This window comes from Anopheles maculipalpis (assembly GCF_943734695.1).
Source record: "Anopheles maculipalpis chromosome X unlocalized genomic scaffold, idAnoMacuDA_375_x X_unloc_1, whole genome shotgun sequence".
NCBI classification, from domain to species: domain Eukaryota; kingdom Metazoa; phylum Arthropoda; class Insecta; order Diptera; family Culicidae; genus Anopheles; species Anopheles maculipalpis.
The window spans coordinates 232071-240794 of NW_026060413.1; the positions used below are offsets into that span (position 1 = coordinate 232071).

At 50.0% G+C, this 8724-nt stretch overlaps 1 pseudogene; it reads right to left on the reverse strand.

Moving 5' to 3' along the window:
- Window positions 1-4113: 4113 nt before the first annotated feature.
- The window catches only part of LOC126566505 (large subunit ribosomal RNA), a 9526-nt pseudogene continuing 4915 nt past the window's right edge, over window positions 4114-8724 (reverse strand).

Sequence of the window (8724 nt, forward strand, 5' to 3'; positions counted from 1 at the left end):
TCTCTTGTTAGGTTTATAATATCAATACTCGAACTTATATGCATGTTCAGGGACATCATTTTAACTTTCGGTTTGCGCACAAGTCCCGAACTTAGTGATATTTTTGGTTTCTTACTTACCAATTCGACTTGCCTTCATCTCTTGTTAGGTTTATAATATCAATACTCGAACTTATATGCATGTTCAGGGACATCATTTTAACTTTCAGTTTGTACCCAAGTCCCGAACTTAGAGACATTTTTGGTTTCGGACCAACCAATTCGACTTGCCTTCATCTCTTGTTAGGTTTATAATATCAATACTCGAACTTATATGCATGTTCAGGGACATCATTTTAACTTTCGGTTTGCACCCAAGTCCCGAACTTAGAGATATTTTTGGTTTTGGACCAACCAATTCGACTTGCCTTCATCTCTTGTTAGGTTTATAATATCAATACTCGAACTTATATGCATGTTCAGGGACATCATTTTAACTTTCGGTTTGAGCACAAGTCCCGAACTTAGTGATATTTTTGGTTTCTTACTTACCAATTCGACTTGCCTTCATCTCTTGTTAGGTTTATAATATCAATACTCGAACTTATATGCATGTTCAGGGACATCATTTTAACTTTCGGTTTGTACCCAAGTCCCGAACTTAGAGACATTTTTGGTTTCGGACCAACCAATTCGACTTGCCTTCATCTCTTGTTAGGTTTATAATATCAATACTCGAACTTATATGCATGTTCAGGGACATCATTTTAACTTTCGGTTTGCACCCAAGTCCCGAACTTAGAGATATTTTTGGTTTTGGACCAACCAATTCGACTTGCCTTCATCTCTTGTTAGGTTTATAATATCAATACTCGAACTTATATGCATGTTCAAGGACATCATTTTAACTTTCAGTTTGTACCCAAGTCCCGAACTTAGAGACATTTTTGGTTTCGGACCAACCAATTCGACTTGCCTTCATCTCTTGTTAGGTTTATAAAATCAATACTCGAACTTATATGCATGTTCAGGGACATCATTTTAACTTTCGGTTTGCACCCAAGTCCCGAACTTAGAGATATTTTTGGTTTTGGACCAACCAATTCGACTTGCCTTCATCTCTTGTTAGGTTTATAATATCAATACTCGAACTTATATGCATGTTCAGGGACATCATTTTAACTTTCGGTTTGCACACAAGTCCCGAACTTAGTGATATTTTTGGTTTCTTACTTACCAATTCGACTTGCCTTCATCTCTTGTTAGGTTTATAATATCAATACTCGAACTTATATGCATGTTCAGGGACATCATTTTAACTTTCGGTTTGCGCACAAGTCCCGAACTTAGTGATATTTTTGGTTTCTTACTTACCAATTCGACTTGCCTTCATCTCTTGTTAGGTTTATAATATCAATACTCGAACTTATATGCATGTTCAGGGACATCATTTTAACTTTCGGTTTGTACCCAAGTCCCGAACTTAGTGATATTTTTGGTTTCTTACCAACCAATTCGACTTGCCTTCATCTCTTGTTAGGTTTATAATATCAATACTCGAACTTATATGCATGTTCAGGGACATCATATTAACTATTGGTTTGCGCACAAGTCCCGAACTTAGTGATATTTTTGGTTTTGGACCAACCAATTCGACTTGCCTTCATCTCTTGTTAGGTTTATAATATCAATACTCGAACTTATATGCATGTTCAGGGACATCATATTAACTTTCGGTTTGCACCCAAGTCCCGAACTTAGAGATATTTTTGGTTTTGGACCAACCAATTCGACTTGCCTTCATCTCTTGTTAGGTTTATAATATCAATACTCGAACTTATATGCATGTTCAGGGACATCATTTTAACTTTCGGTTTGCGCACAAGTCCCGAACTTAGTGATATTTTTGGTTTCTTACTTACCAATTCGACTTGCCTTCATCTCTTGTTAGGTTTATAATATCAATACTCGAACTTATATGCATGTTCAGGGACATCATTTTAACTTTCAGTTTGTACCCAAGTCCCGAACTTAGAGACATTTTTGGTTTCGGACCAACCAATTCGACTTGCCTTCATCTCTTGTTAGGTTTATAATATCAATACTCGAACTTATATGCATGTTCAGGGACATCATTTTAACTTTCGGTTTGCACCCAAGTCCCGAACTTAGAGATATTTTTGGTTTTGGACCAACCAATTCGACTTGCCTTCATCTCTTGTTAGGTTTATAATATCAATACTCGAACTTATATGCATGTTCAAGGACATCATTTTAACTTTCAGTTTGTACCCAAGTCCCGAACTTAGAGACATTTTTGGTTTCGGACCAACCAATTCGACTTGCCTTCATCTCTTGTTAGGTTTATAAAATCAATACTCGAACTTATATGCATGTTCAGGGACATCATTTTAACTTTCGGTTTGCACCCAAGTCCCGAACTTAGAGATATTTTTGGTTTTGGACCAACCAATTCGACTTGCCTTCATCTCTTGTTAGGTTTATAATATCAATACTCGAACTTATATGCATGTTCAGGGACATCATTTTAACTTTCGGTTTGCGCACAAGTCCCGAACTTAGTGATATTTTTGGTTTCTTACTTACCAATTCGACTTGCCTTCATCTCTTGTTAGGTTTATAATATCAATACTCGAACTTATATGCATGTTCAGGGACATCATTTTAACTTTCGGTTTGCGCACAAGTCCCGAACTTAGTGATATTTTTGGTTTCTTACTTACCAATTCGACTTGCCTTCATCTCTTGTTAGGTTTATAATATCAATACTCGAACTTATATGCATGTTCAGGGACATCATTTTAACTTTCGGTTTGTACCCAAGTCCCGAACTTAGTGATATTTTTGGTTTCTTACCAACCAATTCGACTTGCCTTCATCTCTTGTTAGGTTTATAATATCAATACTCGAACTTATATGCATGTTCAGGGACATCATATTAACTATTGGTTTGCGCACAAGTCCCGAACTTAGTGATATTTTTGGTTTTGGACCAACCAATTCGACTTGCCTTCATCTCTTGTTAGGTTTATAATATCAATACTCGAACTTATATGCATGTTCAGGGACATCATTTTAACTTTCGGTTTGCACCCAAGTCCCGAACTTAGTGATATTTTTGGTTTCTTATCAACCAATTGGACTTGCCTTCATCTCTTGTTAGGTTTATAATATCAATACTCGAACTTATATGCATGTTCAGGGACATCATTTTAACTTTCGGTTTGTACCCAAGTCCCGAACTTAGTGATATTTTTGGTTTCTTACCAACCAATTCGACTTGCCTTCATCTCTTGTTAGGTTTATAATATCAATACTCGAACTTATATGCATGTTCAGGGACATCATATTAACTTTCGGTTTGCACCCAAGTCCCGAACTTAGAGATATTTTTGGTTTTGGACCAACCAATTCGACTTGCCTTCATCTCTTGTTAGGTTTATAATATCAATACTCGAACTTATATGCATGTTCAGGGACATCATTTTAACTTTCGGTTTGTACCCAAGTCCCGAACTTAGTGATATTTTTGGTTTCGCACCAACCAATTCGACTTGCCTTCATCTCTTGTTAGGTTAACAAAATTTTTAATGCAATAGCATGTATTTTGTGAGTTTATGTCCGAGGGATTTAAGTACCGGACTTAGAAAAATTTTTGAAGTCCAAACATTCAATTTGGACTCCATACTCCATTGCTCCTCTAAGAGGTACCTAGTACCCCGTAGCGAAGCAACCGTCACGTTTGAACTTTCCACTAGGAGGTGCAGCCATCACTCGACATGTTAATCATTATCACCCCATACTACTCTCTATATCCGGATACGGCGCTAACCCGATTGCTTGCCCCGACAGCAATCGACCCACTCGTAAGCGGGTTACCCGTAGGTAAGTCAACGATGCGTATTGCCCCCTTCAAGCAAACCGATCATCACTCCGTGGAGGAGTAATGACGGACCCGTACCGGTATCAACTGCATATGATCAACATTCTTATGAACCCACACACTCTTCGCTTATATGCTCAGTAACATTTGAATTCTCTCTCTGTCTTTCGTTTTCCAACTCATTCATCGTGCATACTGAACACACCCGGAAAGGTGCGATAGTACACACGAATACACCACCAAGCATGGGTCGCCTGAGAGGATCGATGCGAACGCATCTCTACAACTCGCAGCTCCCAGCCTGAAGTCCCGTCGTTTGCGGGCGGTCGGTAGGCATCGAAACTAGTCAAGTCCACGGTCGGCGAGGTCAGCTGCCACCAGTGTTCCCTATGGTCAGGTACTAACACGTGCGGTGCGACCCTGCGCGATGCGGCCAAGTCTAGAAGCGGGGATGAGGCGCCAGGCTGCGAGGCAGCGCCAGCGTATCTCGGAGGGTTGTTAGGCCCGCTAGCTTACGATTGCCTATGGGGGTTTGAAGCGCTATCAGCTCGGATTGGTTACGACCTTAGAGGCGTTCAGGCATAATCCAGCGGACGTAGCGTCATACCAAAGTCCGGTCGAACTAGTATTGAGCCAGTGGTCCGTACCTGTGGTTCCTCTCGTACTGCACAGGAATTCCGTTAAGATAGCACAAATGCACACACCAGTAGGGTAAAACTAACCTGTCTCACGACGGTCTAAACCCAGCTCACGTTCCCTTGAAAGGGTGAACAATCCTACGCTTTGGGAATTTTGCTTCACAATGATAGGAAGAGCCGACATCGAAGGATCAAAAAGTCACGTCGCTATGAACGCTTGGCGACCACAAGCCAGTTATCCCTGTGAACTCAACAACACCATCATTGCGACGTCGGGGCGCGAGGCAGGGGAGGCGGTCATGGAGTTGGAGCAGCCAACAGCCTTAGTGCTAACACCATCGGCATCTCCTGCTCCGGAGGCAGTTGGTGGGCCCATCGACGCGGGAAGCTGGGCATTGCTGATGGCACAGCTGCAAAGTATCGCCGCCCAGCTCACAACCGCACTGGAGGAGTTGCGTTCTTGCCGTGAGGAGAACTCAGCACTTCGACGCGAAAACGAGTTGCTTCGCACGGGCACTCGATCAGTGCTTGAGTTGCAAACTGCGGCGATACACGGCAGTAACCGGGAGTCTGCCCGGAAGCGTCTGCAGCGGCAAAGGCAGCGACAGCGAGAAAAGCAGCAGCGGCAGCAGCAGCAGCAGCAGCAGCAGCAGCAGCAGCAGCTACGTCAGCTGCAGCAGAAGCAGCAGCAGCAGCAGCAGCAGCAGCGTCAGCAGCAGCAGCAGCAGCAGCAGCGTCAGCAGCAGCAGCAGCAGCAGCTGCGTCAGCAGCAGCAGCAGCAGAAGCAGCAGCAGCAACAGCCGCAGCAGCAGCCGCAGCAGCAACAGCCGCAGCAGCAGCCGCAGCAACAGCAGCTCTGGACGACGGTGGTGAAAGGCCACTCGTCCAAGCGGCAATGCCACCAGCCGCAGCAGCAGCAGCAGCAGCAACAGCAGCGAGGCGAGCGATACGTGCCACCGCAGCTTCGCACACCGCAGCAGCAGCAGCAGCAGCAGCAGCGTCCGCAGCAGCAGCAGCAACAACATCAGCAGCAGTCCAAGGGGCGTCCTGTACGACCTGACCGCATCGCGGTGGTTCCGGGTGCGAACAAAACCTGGACGGAGATGTACGTTAAACTACGTACGTCTCAGGAGCTGCAGGACGTCCGGGCGGACATCGGGATGGGGCGTCGGACCGCGCAAGGCCATCTGATAGTCCCGCTGCGCAAGAACGTGGACAGCGCGGAGCTGGCTCGCCGCATTCAGCTGGCGCTCGGCGAGGATGGCGTGGCCCGGGTCGTGACGGAGATGGGAGAAGTTCTCGTCACAAACGTCGACCCCTTGGCTCAGGAGAGCGACGTGGAGCTTGCCATCAAGCAGCAGCTAGGAGCGGAGCCGGGTATTGCGCGGGTCGAGCTGTGGGAGCTCCGCGATGGCACGAAGCGGGCTCGAGTGCGGCTTCCACTCGGAAAGGCTCGGCTTCTGATTGGCCAGAAGCTTACTCTGTGCCAGTGTGTAAGCGGCATCCGCGAGGTCCCGAAGAAGCCGCTTGATCTTCAGCGCTGCTTCCGCTGCTTACTGACGGGGCACCTGGCGCGAGATTGTCGTGCCCCCACTGACCGGTCGGGTCAGTGCCTGCAGTGTGGCGAGGTAGGCCACCGCATCAGCCAGTGCACCGCGGCGGCTAAGTGCATATTCTGCCAGGGGCCCCATCGCGTGGGCCATTCATCGTGCCCCCAGAACTTGCAATGGCGGGCGTAATGCGGGTGATGCAGGCCAACCTGGGTGGTGGACGCATTGCCCAGGACCTGGCCTTGCAGACAGCCCGCACAAAGCGGGCCGACGTGCTGTTGCTGTCGGAGGTTTACCGGCCTCCAGATGGTAGCGGTAACTGGGCGGTCGACTCGTCGGGGGGAGCAGCTGTGGTGGCGACCGGCCACCTCCCAATCCAGCGGGTCTGGCGCTGTGCCATGCCCGGATTGGCAGCAGCGCAGATCGGAGGGGTGGTTTACATCAGCTGCTACGCCCCTCCACGTCTCAACACCAGCGAGTTCGAGCAGTTACTGGAGGCGGTGGAGTTGGAGGCCCAACCTCACCCGCGTATCGTCTTGGCAGGCGATTTTAACGCCTGGAACGAGGAGTGGGGTAGCCAGCGTTCTACCTGGCGCGGTGAAGAGCTGCTTGATACCGTCAGGCAGCTGGGCCTTGTGGTCCTGAACCAAGGCTCGGTCCCGACGTTCGTGGGCAACGGAGTCGCCACTCCCAGTGTCGTGGATGTGTCTTTTGCGAGCGCATCCATCGCTCGTCCGTACACTTGGGAGGTGGCAGCAGACACCGCTGCGTGCCACTACACGGCATCGGACCATCGGTATATCTTTTTCACCGTGGGACCTCCAACTCGTGACCAGCAGCAGCACCAACACCACCAGCAGCAGCAGCAGCAGCAGCAGCAGCAGCAACAGCAGCAGCAGCAGCAGCATCAGCAGCAGCAGCAGCAGCAGCAGCAGCAGCAGCAGCAGCAGCAGCAGCATCATCGTCAGCGGGGACAGGGGTCCTCAACGTCGTCCACCACTTTCCGGCACGCTGGCCGTAGATGGAAGACGACGCAGTTTTCGGTCGAGGCATTCACAGCTGCACTCCAGACGGCCGGATTCCCGGAGCGAGCCGTAAGCCAGGAGGGGATGGTCGCCGCCATGTTCGATGCATGCGACGACACGATGGAGCGCGTCACCGTGTCACATCGTGACCCCCATCGCGACCTCTTCTGGTGGACCCCGGAGATTCTGCGTCTTCGAGAGGAGTGTGCGGCTGTGCACGAGAGAATGCTTCGTACGACCGATCTGCAGGAGCGCAGCGCCGTGGCCGCACATCATCGGTCGGCGAGGAGAGCGGTGGAGAAGGCTGTCCGGGCCAGCAAGCGTGCACAGCTTGATGAGCTGATACAACAGGCGGAGACCAATGAGTTTGGGGCCGGTTACCGGGTGGTAATGTCTCGCCTTCGTGGCAGCTTTGTGCCACCGGAGACAGACCGTGCCGTACTGGAACAGATTGCCAACGATCTGTTTCCAACTCATCCGCCTGTTGTCTGGCCGGACTCCGAATTGCCGAGTGCGGACACCGAGGAGCAGAGGACATCGCTGACTCCCGTTACTGCGGACGAGCTGCTTAGCATCGTGGGATCAATGGCGAACAGGAAAGCGCCTGGATTGGACGGTATTCCCAATGCTGCGGTTAAGACGGCAATTAGGAAGTACCCGGAGGTTTTCGTCCGTTTGTATCAGGACTGCCTGGACCGGGGTGCGTTTCCAGCGCCCTGGAAGAGGCAGCGCTTGGTGCTGCTGCCAAAGCCTGGCAAACCTCCTGGGGAAAGCTCCTCCTACCGGCCGCTGTGCATGCTTGATGCACTCGGCAAGGTATTGGAGCGCCTAATCCTTAACCGGCTGAACGAGTTCCTGGAGGAACCAGATGCGGAACGATTGTCGGACGAACAGTACGGATTCCGGCGGGGCAGATCCACCATCAGTGCGATCCAGCGCGTTGTCGAAGCGGGCAGGAAGGCCATGTCCTTTCACCGTACCAATGCCCGAGACAAGCGCTGCCTGATGGTGGTTGCCCTGGACATCCGCAACGCGTTCAACTCCGCGCCTTGGCAGGCCATCGCCAGCGCGTTGAGGGACAAGGGGGTACCGTCGTCGCTGCAGAGGATGCTGAAAAGCTACTTCGAGGATCGGCGACTGGTTATCGACACCAGCGAAGGCCCCGTCGAGCGCAGCATCAGCGCGGGAGTTCCACAGGGTTCCATATTGGGACCCACGCTGTGGAACGTGCTGTACGACGGGGTCCTGGGTGTCCAGTTGCCTGAGGGGGCCGAGGTTATTGGCTATGCCGATGACCTTGTAGTCTTGGTCCCCGCAACGACACCCCAAGCCGCTTCCTCTACTGCTGAACGCGCCATCGCGGCGATCACGACCTGGCTGGACCAAAACCGTCTTTCGTTGGCTCCGGAGAAGACGGAAATGACGCTCATCTCCACCCTGAAGCGTCATCCGGTCGTCAGCATCAACATCGGGGGAGTGGTCGTGCAATCCCAGCGCTCCATCCGCTATCTTGGAGTTTGGTTGCACGACCACCTGTCATGGTTGCCGCATGTTCAGCAGGTTGCAGCGAAGGCCATGAGGGTTGCGGAAGCCATCACGCGCCTCATGCCGAACCACAGTGGCCCGAAA